The 13,025-nt window shown below is 41.5% G+C and overlaps 1 protein-coding gene across 2 annotated transcripts in view; it reads right to left on the bottom strand.

Moving 5' to 3' along the window:
• Nucleotides 1–13,025, bottom strand: part of nav3 (neuron navigator 3) — a 526,882-nt gene that overhangs the window by 433,267 nt on the left and 80,590 nt on the right. The window lies entirely within an intron of this gene.

The raw sequence follows: 13,025 nt of genomic DNA, 5'->3' as shown, positions 1-13,025 counted from the left end.
ACCCAAACCATCTTTTCAGGTTCTAAACAACTTTTTTCTGGCCTGAACATGCCTCCTGGTTCAAAATTAGGTTCAGGAACTGGCCCTCAGAGAGCGCTTTCAAACTGGGTGCACTGGGAACACTGGGCGCTGATCATCCACTGCCTTTAATTTAAGAGCTACTCAAATCCAAACTGCAAGGGGGAGCCAGGGCGATTGAACCAACAGAAAACTGGATCCACATCTGTTGAGTCTGACAAAACAATCACGTTTTACTTGCCACAGTTCTCCAGTTAACTGTGTGTTTTGAATAACAGCTGGTCTGCATTTGTAATCATGACTGACACGCCCAAATTATTGCATTAGCTGCTCTCTGTGCATTAATCCTGCAATATGGGGAGCCTATTAGCCATTTGTTATCATGCCATTTGTTTTTACTTACAGCAGCTGAGACGAGAAATACATTTTTAACTTCTCATGTGCATTTAGGAATATTATGCACTAACTGAAGCTGCTTCTGAGTCTTGAAAAACAACGTTTACAGCCGATAGGCAACAAGGAAAAAACTTTGACAGGAAATCGGCGTTTTCACACATTCACTTGTAAAACTGTTCAAACTCACAGTTCATTGTAACTCTCTGAATGCACAGACACAACCAACATATGTTAAAACCTCAAGGTGACACGCATGTAAGTCATTCCCTTCCCCCTTTATATAACATTCACAGCTCTTTATAGATTTAGCGGTTTGAGTCCAGCAGGTTCAGGTTGTTGTTCTTATAACTGCATTACCAACACAACAGAGCCAGTTTCTCACCATGCTCTAAATCCCAGCACCAACCCAGCAACACACTGCATGCTAAGAAGCCTTTTCAATATTCATGGAGAGTTGGTTTTTCCATGCCAGCAGAGTCAGACTCCCTGCTGAGCTGAGCGGGGTGGGGCTGGGATTCACAGCACCAGCGGCTGAGGAGGGGGGTCGCGTGCACAAGTGATCCCGATGACGGCATGTTTTAAAAATAGTGACATGCCGTCATGCATAGCGGGTCTCCAAGGGGGTGAATTGAGCAGTGAGAGGCAAACACACACCCCATACCTCCCCCTCTCTCTCACACACATGTTGTGGATCAAGGTGCCAGTTCACCCAGTATGGAGTGAGATCACTCAGACTGGAGGGAGGTTGTCAGAGCCCCTCAATGTCTGTCAGGTCTTCACTGTGTTGGTGGGCTGTCTGAACTGAGGCCACAGGCAAATTTCATGCAGGAGCTTTTTATTTGTTTCTGACCAGTTATTCTAATGGTTAGAGAGGAGAGGGGGATATGTTTAATTTATGATCATCCAAGTCTCCCAGTACAGGTTTTATTTTATTATTTAACCGTGATTTTTTTTCACAGTAAACTGCAACTTTGCAAAAAAAATGGTCTGATCACGGCAGAAAACACTGGATGAAGGCAAAAAGCTACAATCACACTCAAGTTTCTGCAGAAATAATTAAACCATGTATATATTGGGTAATTCCAGCCTTTTACACCTACATCATTCAATTTAAATTGAGTTGCTTAGCCTTTTTGATCTATAATCTTCTCATTTTCACTACTGGAGTTGCTTCTTTTCAATTTTTTTTTCAAATTTTTTCCTTTTTTTTGGGGGGGGGGTTATTTCAAGGTTTTGAAAAAAGTATTAAAATATATTCCGTTTTATTTTCCCTTCAAAGCCAAGATTAAGATCATTAAAGGCTGTCAAAAATAATGTGCTTATCCAGATTGAATATTTTGCAAGATTATATTGATTAAAAAATTAAATGCAATTTGGACAGTGACAAATTAGGATTGATATCAAAATTGTGCCTGGAACTTGTTGAAACAACATGTTAGATGTTTTTCAAATGTACAGTTTGATTTACTCTCTCTGTACTTTATATGAAATTTTTACCATTACTAAGCAATTAAAGAATCAGCCTTAATACATCGTCAAATGGTGTAACCATAAAAGTGTAACAAGTATTAAATGATTCACTCTCCTAGATAAGGATGGGTACCGAATTAGGTACTTTTATAGGTACTACCCAAATTCTGTCAAAAGTACCGGGTACCATTTCTCGTAAAATCAAAAGGTATTGTGTTGAGGTACCAAAATGCATCCTTGTGACTGTGAGGGAGTGGAAGAGTAGGTGATTTTCCATGCTAGACGTGAACACATCATTACAAGGTTATATACTGAAAAAAAAATGTTAAATCGAAAAATGTATATATTTTATCATTAAACAAGTTGATATTTTTTACCACATAAACACAAAATGTACCAACAAATGGTACTGCTAAATACCAGTACCGATTGCCAGGTACCGGCATTGGTACTGTATCGTTTCAAATGTGAAAGGTACCCATCCAAGTTATGTAAGTGAAGTGATGAAATAAGTTATTTGGGTTTTTATGAAATATCATCTCAAAGTACATCTAAAGCATTTCATTTCTAAACTTGATAACTATGCCACTGACATCAATGTTTTCTCTCTATTTTTGGGTCAGTTGGTTAAAAATCATTTTACATTTTACTTTTACAGTGTACTAGACTGATAAAAATCAAATCCACAGTTACTTTTTCTGCAAAATGTCATATTTTTTAACAGAAACATTGGTTACACTGGTTGACATTTATCTGTTACGCGTCTTTCACCCATTTACCACGTGCACAATGACACAAATCTAACAATTATGCTGACTGGTGCTCCAACTGTCTAATCACACATCTGACTTAATAAATTATGAAAAACTAAACAAAGGGATGGCCCTCTTGATTGGAAGTTTGAGGGAAAAAAATTTTTAAAAAACAAAAAAGACAGAACAACTGACAGAGAGTAGTCTGCACAGTCCACAAGAAGGAGCTTTTGTTTCACCCAAGCACTTCCAGCTTAAAGTACTGCATCAGTGCAAAGTATTAATTTGTCGAGGATTCTTCTGAAAGTACTTTCCTGACGTGATTATTTCACAATATGGGACTAAATGCTGTCTTCTAATAATGTATTATCCCTTTTTTTTCAATTTGGTCATTAATACCAATGGGATTGGTTAGGCTGCAAAGGATGCCCCTGTGAACTCCATTTGTATCCTCTGTTTCCTAAATGATACAAAAGGAGTACACATTTGTCAGACGCATTTGGAGGAGTCTTCAAACTGGGACAGCCTTTGACACACCGCAGTGACGCATTCAGTCTTCAAACCCATTCTTTGAAGCCCTTGAATTGAGACTGAGCTTGTGTGTGACTGTTAAGCATTGTTCCGTCAAAGCAGCATTTTTAGTATAATTGTAAATATCAGTTCAGTAAAAGTAGCTCTCTCTTTGCAAAAACAATTAACTTGCAGAGGATGGGAAACAGCTGTTTGTGTCCAGTTTCCAAAAGTCAGTAATTATGGACTATTTGTCCCCAAACCTTAACCATATGTTTGTTATTGTAGCCATGACAACTATGCCCCCCCTATTCATGAAAGTGCTTCAGTTCTTACAAGCAACCCAAACCACAACCCCAAACCCTTACCAAAAGGTTTCTTGCAAAAGCAACCAAACCTCAAACACAAAGTTGAAATGAAAAATGTGTCATTAAAAAAGACATTTGTAGTTATTTTATGAATCAAGAGGAATATAATTTTTACGGAGTGAGGGTGTTTCAAACAAAGTGCACATTGGGCCTGAAACCTCATTTCATGATCAACAGAGCTGGTGGTGGTTTGGTTTTACGATACATGGGGTGTAAAAAATGTAAGTAGGTGTGGTATGGTCATTTTTTAAGAAACTCCTCCCATCATCTTCTGAATATCACAGTTGAGGAGTTATAGTGGCTGACCATTTCCCTTTTCTTTCCGAGAAAGGGGATACAAAGCAGGTAACTGACATTGTTACTTAAGGCATAAAAGGATGACCTTCGGTAATTCTAATATTCAAGCTTTCACATCTCATTGAAAGAAGAATGTAAGAAGTGGCATTCTCAGTGGGAATATGAGAGTCCTTTTATTCCTGCACATAAAGAAATCTATCTTTTCTGCATGTTGATTTGTTGTTCCTTTGTGCTGCATTACAGATTCCACTACGCAAATAACCTGCTCCAAACGTGCTCCCTGGATATGTCACTACACTGAATTTCAAAAACCAGCCTTCCATTTAAATGTGGCGAATTAAATCCAAACCCCTTCTGTTCAAGTCAAGCTCTGTTAACATTTGAATCATGCCAAAACACTGCAGGCCACTTGGCTGCCTTTGCTTGCCAAATCAAGATCACAATCTGACGACTGTATATACTTTCAAAAAAAAAAAAATCTAGTTGAGCATTTAGATGAGAATACAGAATCATCAGGCCTTAAAAATACCCATGACCGCTGGTTGGATAGAAAGTGTTTTAATTCTAAGAAAAATGATCCTTTAATAGAAGCCTGGTGCAAGTTTACTGATAGCAAAGAACAAAAGACTGTCTCTCTAAATTACAGATTCATCTGAAAAAGCCTTGCAGACTCCCCGCCTGGAAACCCAGAAATCAATATTTTACCCTGTGTTTAAAAAATGTGACTATTCAAAGAGAAAATGATTGCTGGCTTTAATATCATTTCAGTTATCTGCAACCATAAACCATTTCCTTTGGAAAAAATAAATATTTCAAAGAACGGGGTTCTTCTTATAGTGCTAAGCAAAAAGATATCTCTTTTTTTCCCAAAAGGGGATACATAACATTTTGGAAAGAAAGTCTCCATTTGTCAATAGGTTTCTGGAAATCCATGTGCAGCGAAGTGCGGAATTGAGAACAGTGCCAGTGGGAGCGGGCGGCCAGTGCTGACCAGAAATGTAAATTGGCGGTCTGACGGCACGGGCCAGGAGCCCTGTCAGCTGCACTCCTGCAAACAGTAATAACTCTCTACAATCACACCATAATGATATGCTTGGGGTCCTGTTAACTCTGCATGTAATAATGGTCTCGCTTTTCCACGTCTGTTAACAGAAAGGATGGGATTAGGAGTACCGAGAGGCACTGATGTGAGATAGGGGCTTATACGGGGTCGCTTTGGATCATTATCCTCTCCATTAACGCCCCAATTACACACCTGCACTCACATTGAGAGTGGGGAGATAGGTGCTTTGACCTTTGTCAGCGGCATTACTCTAGCTACTGTCCCACCTCTTTGCTATAATTCAGAACTACAACCTTGAACACAAACACTGTCACACTACTGACCACCTCCGCCCCTTCTCCATCTCTTATTCCCTCATGAAACAAAGGCCATGTCCACACGTAGCCGGGTGTTTAGGAAACCACATACATTTTATGCTTTTAGGCCTGTCATCCACAGAAACAGCAAATTTGTGTCACTGATGTTTTGATGTTTTCTAAAAACTCTGGCCAAAGTGAAGATTTTTGAAAACTCCGGTTACAAGGTTTCGTGTGGACACCAGAAAACAGAGTTTTTGGTTCTCAAACATCATAGCTGAATGACAGAGGCTCATTCTGATTGGCTGGCACGGATTTTACATCTGGAAAACTGCCAAATACAGGTTTGGCATGCCTCAAGCCGCACTTATCAGCAAATTTGCCCACTGCAAGTGGACAAAAGTATTTTTTAAAAATAATTTTTGAAAATGGCTACGTGTGGACATGGCCTAAGATTAGATGAAGTCTAAATTACTGCAGCAACATCATATGGATAAACTGTGGAGTTCAGGTTCATGGATATCATACTTTCTGATGTGTGGTAGTGATTCTGTGTGTTTTTTATGGGAACCGTAATGTAAAAAAGGAGCTTGCTTTGGGGAAAGTGAATGAGGACAGAGCTCTGGTAAATTGATAAAACCTTTGTCTGTCACTTGATTCCAGCTATCTGTTGCACTAGCAAGTCAGCGCTGCCCTAACCAGCTTCACTTTGCAATTTACCAAAGCTCCTGTTGGATAACAACACATCAGACTGGTGTTTGAAGGAAACCCCTCTTCTCTTGCAAGATTTATGTCTTTGGGCACTCTCGAATGGAGTGATTTATACAAGCAAATTCACAAAATGATGGCATCACTGAATGAGAGTCAGAGAGAGGCGGGCCTCAAACACCAAGGTCTTCCCCTGGCAGGCCTGAAGAGGGCTGGCCAATCAGAGAGAGGGGTATTTTGGTGAAGCAGACAGAGGCTGATATAAAGGTTTCCTAAATCACAAGTGTGAGAAAAAAAGGGATTAAAGCTATGGCGGGGGTACCAGAGGAACAGTGTGAAGCCTTTGAAAATGTGCAATACCCACTTTTTAGATCAACAAGCAGGTGGGTACTATCTTAAAGAACTGCAGATCTGTTCCACAAAATTGAGAAAGATGTTTGCTTAGAAACACGGAGCAGGAGCATCTCAAAGGTCAAACAATAGCTGTTTATGCTTGACACAAACACATGCTAATACCTAAAGTTGACTAATTCTGCTGTCATGAAAAGCTGCTTTGCGACAGAAGCAGGATTTGAAAATCTTGGCAAGGACAGTCGATGATAAACTACTAACTGCGTTAATTAGTACTGTCAAGGTGCTCCTGTGCAGAACACTTAACCCCAGATTGCTCAAGTGAACTGCTCAGAGGCCAAACTGTAAAAAACCTGGGCAGGTCCCTGGTGTAACTGTGTGCAACCGTGAATACAAAACAGGGTGTAACCAAGGAAAACAGACAATGTTCTCTGAACACGCAAAGATTAATGAAAACGATCCATCCAGTTCACTGTTCTCCTCCAGGATCCCTGTATCTCCCCTTATGACACCCTTCTTCCTCTTAACCCCCTCTCCCTCAAAAAGCTGCTTTACATGTATGAGGTGGGGCTGTGATGAAAGAGGCAGAAATATACAGCGGAGGGACACCGAGCCTTGAGCACACCTACGGTACCACCGGATCATCCCCATAATTCAACCACTACTCCATCCCAGCAACAGCCCCCTGACTCTCCCACTGCGCCCTGCAACCCAGAGCTTCAGCCATAATGCAGCAACAATAGCAGGAGATGGTTTATTTCATGTGCCATTTCCAACGGCTCGGCAGTAATGAGCAACAACATTAACATTTTGCTGACATGTGTTTCTTCACCCTCCCTTGTTGGACATCAGTTTCCAGTTTGCTGCATGCTGCTCTTGGTGAGCTGTATTTCAAGGAAAGCTTCACACTCGATGCACTTGATGTAGTAATGCCAGGGAGACACCCTAAAATAATAGCACCAGGACAAAATGTGCTAATATGTATAATCTATATTTCCATCAAGAATGGCCACAACATTAAATGGCAGTAAAGACAATATGAAATTTCTTGTCACAGTTTTCAAGAGCTGAAAGTGACGTCTTTAACTTGGTTGGTCTGATCTACAAACAGTTCCAACATTCCAGGCATCTTTATGTTTAAAAGGCAAAACCAGGGGGTCATCCCAAAAGAAAAAAACTAAAAGGATTGATCATTATCTATGATATGGCCCCAGAATATATTAAACTTCTCTGTCATGGCCAACTTTTCTACATTGACTTCCACTTGTGCTAGCAGTCAGTGATGAACTATGTCCAGGTGAGACTTCCTTCATCATATGCAGCAGTCAGTCCAATTGAAAACTGCAGAAGTGACTTGTGCTAGGATCTAAAGCAAATTCAGCCCTGCAGATATATCTACACAATAAATGATGTCATTTTTGGAGCCATTACTTCTCCCCAAGGAGTGCAAGTTTACCTGTTTCAAGAGCGTCTCAGTTTCATTGTAAATATTGAGTCCCACAGAGAGGTTTCATTGAGGCTCACTTGCTGATATGAACCCCCAGACCCTTTTTTGTGAAAACATTTTTACAGAAAATGTTTTTTACATTTTCTGTAAAAACATCATGAGACAGATGTAGATTCAAGGAAGCTGGGGAAATGTATTGACTGTTTTTGAGAGATGGAGTCAAACAATTTGTTTCTCCAGTTGGAATTTTTGATCTTGAGTGAGTAGTTTGCAGTCAATATTGATATTGGTTTATAGTTATGTTATATAATTCATTTAGGAATGGGATAACAGGATTAGAGATGGGTACCTTTCACATTTGAAACAATACAGTACTGATGCCTGGTACTTAGCATTCGATATCGGTACTCAGTGGTAGCAATTTCTGGTACTTTTTTGTGTCTATGTGGTGATAAATATTAATTTGTTCTTTTTGTTTTTTAATTTTACATATTTATTCTTTAATAAATAAACTTGCAGTGCTGTGTTGATGTCCAGAATGGAAAGCCACCTTCTCTTCCACTCCCTCACAGTCACAAGGATGCATTCAGGTACCTAAACATGGTACCTTTTGATTATTAATGAAACTGTACCTGGTACTTTTGATGGAATTTGGTCGGCCCCTTTAAAAGTACCCAATTCAGTACCCATCCCTAAACATGATGGCATCGTAGTGGGTTATGTGGCCCCTGTATTTGCTCTCCATACACACTGTTTTTACTGTTTATTTAGTAATAAACGCACAATAAAGAGAAAAGCACTAAAACCCAGAAAGCTATCAGTTTGAAACAAAGAATTGGGCATTAATACAATAAAATTTACATTTTTGGTCCCTTCAATTTTTGGCAAGAGAAATACAAAAAGGATTGGTCAAAGGACAACCAGACAAAGCTAAAACTTCAGCCAACAGACACAAGCATAAAAATTGAGCATTTGCAATGTTTACAAAGTGGGCTGAACAGCTGAATGAAAAAGTTCACTAAAGAAGCAGGAATCAATAAATCCCTGAACTGTAATCATATCCTTAACATGCTCAGCAGCACTACAGAGCTTTGTGTTACCAGTGTCATGAACATGGCGTACTTAAAACCTAGCATGTCTGCTTCTGAGCGGATGGTCTGAAAGATCGACAAGGGGTGGGGGCGTGTTGGGGCTTTAGTATGAGAGAGCTCCTCTCTGCCGTACCTCCCATAAAAAATAGATGAAACCAGCCAATCTTTGAAAGAGTAATTGGTTCCCTGGTGACGGCCTTGCACTGCCTCAAATTCTACCAAAAAAATAAAGGCAAGCTGACGCCATAGGGAGCTTAAAGGACAAAGAAGGAAAGAAATGGGACAGGGAGAGGACAGGAAGAGGACATGTGCATGCTTTGGTGTTTGGAAATGAAACTCAGCAGCAGTCATGATGAGATGAGATTGCTGTGGTTCGTGTTAGAGCTTTTTCATTTTTCTATGCTTGCACACATTTGGGCAGGTTTTCATGTCTTTGTCAGAGATTTCAACAATCCATCAGCTCAGGGGCCACTAATGGCCTCACAGTGTGACAGCGCCCTGACTGGTCTGAGAGAAGCTGCTTTATGGCTTTTTTCTTTTTTTTTGCTTGTGTGTGTGTGTGTGTGTGTGTGTGTGTGTGTGTGTGTGTGTGTGTGTGTGTGTGTGTGTGTGTGTTTACTCCCCACACGTAAGCTTTCACTGATGCCATTGTGAATTCCATTTGAGCCATTTTCTACACAAAAGGGGTGAAAGAAATCAATCGGGTGCTCCACCTCCGGTTGTGGTTTAATTACTCTGACAGACAGCAGTGCAAATCAGCAGCGCTCACTGGAATGCACACGCCTGCATTCTGACAAATGGTATCAGCTATAATTGCATCCAAATGGGCAAATTAATGGACATGAGCATCAATATGAGCGTTGGAGAAATGTCAAGGCGCACAGGAAAAATATGTTGTCTGAGACGATGAAGAACTGTTATGAGGAGGATCATTATAAGGATCGTTAAACAATTAAGCAAAAGAAAATCAGAAGCAGGTGATATAGTGGAAATTTCAAAGCATCGTAATCCCTCTCCCAACATTTAAATTGTTTATTCTTACAAGGCCACATAAAGACACATCATCCTTTGGTTAAATCTTTCTCTGTTAGACCCAGGCAGCTCCTGCCCTGAAGGACATCACCCTCAGACTGCTTTATTTGATGAACACAAAACCTGCAACCTGGGTATGAAACACTTTGTGGCATGGTCAGCAACTTCATAAAAAGATGTACCCTAAGCCCTGTTTCCACCAAGCAGTCCGGTTTAGATCAGCACGGTTTTGTACAGATTTGCTTGGTTAAGCCTGGTCCTGTTTGCCAACCACAGCCAACCATGCCCCCTCGTGGTAGGCGGTGTGTAAGTCAGATGCCGATAGCTGCATCAGTTAAATAACAGTGTGACGCCATGGCAGCATGACACAGTGTACCCTGCTAATGAATCCAACGAAGAAGAAAATGAAGAAATACAGCCGCTGTCGCACGTTAAGTAACGATTCTTTCGACCAATCAACGGTCTGCAGTGTTGTAGCTCCACCTTCCGGGATCAGATCGGTTTGGTCTGGCACCCCTATGGAAGGGTCCCAAAAAGTGGGATGGCTCAACTTGGTTATTTGGGGATCTGTCCTGGATCAGTCAGTGGCAACACCATAAAATACGTGCCATGCCGAGACAAACCGAACTGAACCGCTTGGTGGATGGGACTTTAATGCACAATGAAAAGCGCTGACAGTGGCAGTTCCCTCGGTGGACATCCAAGAAAACAAGTGTCCCACAGGAGGTCATCCATCATGTAGATTGTTCAGGTTCAAAAGCCCCGTTTCCACGAATCGGTTCAGTTTGGTTCGTCTCTGCACAGCACACATTTTACTGCGTTTCCACTGACTAATCCTGGGACGGATCCCTAAATAACTGAGACGAGCCGTCCCACTTTTTGGGACCCTTCCATAAGGATGCCATACTAAACCAATCTGATCTTGGAAGGTGGAGCTACAGCACTGCAGACATTGATTGGTCAAAAGATTCGTCACTTACCATATGACAGCAGCTGCATTTCTCGTGGCGGCACACAGCCTTCTCTGAAACAAAGCTTGATTGCATTTTGTATCAAAGAGCCATATGACAATCACAAGAGGATGAATTGCTGGATGTCTTCCATTGTTGCTCTTTGTTTACTGTGTCACGTTTTTTTCTTTGTTAGATTCATTAGCAGGGTACACTGTGTTGCGTTGCTATGGCGTCATGCTATTATGTTACTGATGCGGCTGTCGGCATCCAGCTTACACACCCCTTTCCACGAGGGGGCACAGTTGGCTGTGGAAACGCAAACAGGACCAAGCTTAACCGAACCAACCCGTACCAAACCGTACTGATCTGAACTGAACGTAGCAACCACTCGAATTGGGAGCATCCCCGGGAATTATTGGCCCCAAGATAAGACAAGCGTGGGCTTAATAATCACAAATTTAAGCTGTCTGCCTTAAATGTAAACTAGTGTCACCATAAACCCTCTTTCAACTGGTGTTTGCTATTGTCAGCCATGTGATACATCCTCATGAAGCCACCTGGGTGCCAAGCCAAGAAAGAGCTATGTCCCAGTCCGCGTTCACAGTTTACAAATCCATGCATACGAGCTGGAGTTGAATTTTCGCGCTTGGTTTGTAAAATTGCATAAATCCATTCCCAAGGGTCCAGTTAAACAACTGAGTTAGAAACTTGCGGTGGGAGTAGTGCTGTTTGACTCTACTGTACCTGCTGCACTGTACCATGTTCATCAGTCAGGCAGAAAATGCCAAGCACAGAAACACCCTTCATGTTCCCGCTGAGGGAGCAAACATCATCTCTGGAGCAGCGTAGTCCAGTTTGACAGACATTGATCTCAGCAGCAGCTCATTTAGAGGAGGCTGTGAGTGGGGGTCTCTGTGCTGCGAGCTTCATTTTGTCCTTGAGAGGAAACTCAGAGGTTAGAAGTGAAATGGGAGTGAAGTGTAAAGTGCTGTGTAATGATTCTGCCCGTTTTCATTTCCATCCAGTCCCACCACTCTCAGTGTCCACTGCACAGAGCCCCCAAAGACAGACCCCTCCTCCCTCCTTGGGATTCAACACCCAGACCCACAGTCCGTCTGGAGTTGTGAGCAGGTCTGCAGTTTTGCAGACATAAATATGACCATAATGCAGAGGTCAGGGTGTTAGATCCCTGGACTCTCAGATTTACCCAGAAGGGAGTGGGATGGATGTAGACAGCAGAGCGGCTTCAGCAGGAGAGTCTGCAGTGTAAGCTAAAGCAGGAGGACAGCTGTGCTACAGAGTGTACTGCTGCTGACAAACATGTCAGGTCATTAGGGCAGATTCATGCTTAATCAGGAGGAACACCAGAAATACACCAGCAGAATCACGCCACAACTTAGCGGAGAGGATGTGCCAACTGAAACTGAAACAGCGCTATAAAAAGACATCCACCTCTTCCCTGGAAGTGCTATTTTAACACATTAGTATAAATATTGTCAGCAGTCTGGTGTCTAAGTTTAATAATGTGCTTGAATCCAGTCAGGCTAATGAAGGTTACTTCCCTCTGATTATAAAAATAAAACTGGTGGGTGTTGACAGAAGAGTGAAGATGGCGTCTAACTGCAGGAATAGCTTGGTCCAGTGGGAATTGGCTTGGCAACTGGGGGGGTCGATAGTTCAAGTCCAAAAGTGGGCCAAGTTTTCCAAAATGGACAAGACACCGAACCCCAAAGTGCTCAGAAGTGTTTGAAACAGGCTGTGAAATTCAACAACCTAAGGAGGAGAAAATGGATCAGTTTGTTGTTCCGCTGGACTGCACACTGACCCCTCGACTTCTGCGCCATGAACCAGAAAGACGGCTAATTGTCCTCCGCGGAGTGACTCTTAACCATGGACAGAGGGAGATTAGCTTTCCCATTCTGTGCATGTGAAACAACAGGACCATTTAGTGAAGTGATGTAGGGTTATGTTTGCTTTATGTGTGTTTTTACAGCACATTTGGTGGATGAAGCTTGATTTATAGCACATTTGAAGATTTTTTTATGATTATTTCTTCTTTACACACATTTTTCCTTAATGACTGTGTGCTGTGGAGTACACTACAAGTTTGCTCTGTAGTTTTTCTGACTTAATTCAAAACAGAAACTGTCCGTCCTTACTTGCTGAAGCACTAGTGCATAATAATAAGTTTAATAGCAGTTGATTTGCATCATTATTGTTCGTCTTACTTTGTTTACTTTGGGAAAATGGCACCAACTGTTTTTAATTATGTC

This window comes from Halichoeres trimaculatus, unplaced genomic scaffold, assembly GCF_033239565.1.
Source record: "Halichoeres trimaculatus isolate MK-OKI-2021-1 unplaced genomic scaffold, fHalTri1.1 fHalTri1_scaffold_21, whole genome shotgun sequence".
NCBI classification, from domain to species: domain Eukaryota; kingdom Metazoa; phylum Chordata; class Actinopteri; order Labriformes; family Labridae; genus Halichoeres; species Halichoeres trimaculatus.
Note: the sequence above shows the minus strand (reverse complement) of the source record. Positions and strands in the feature narration are given on the sequence as shown.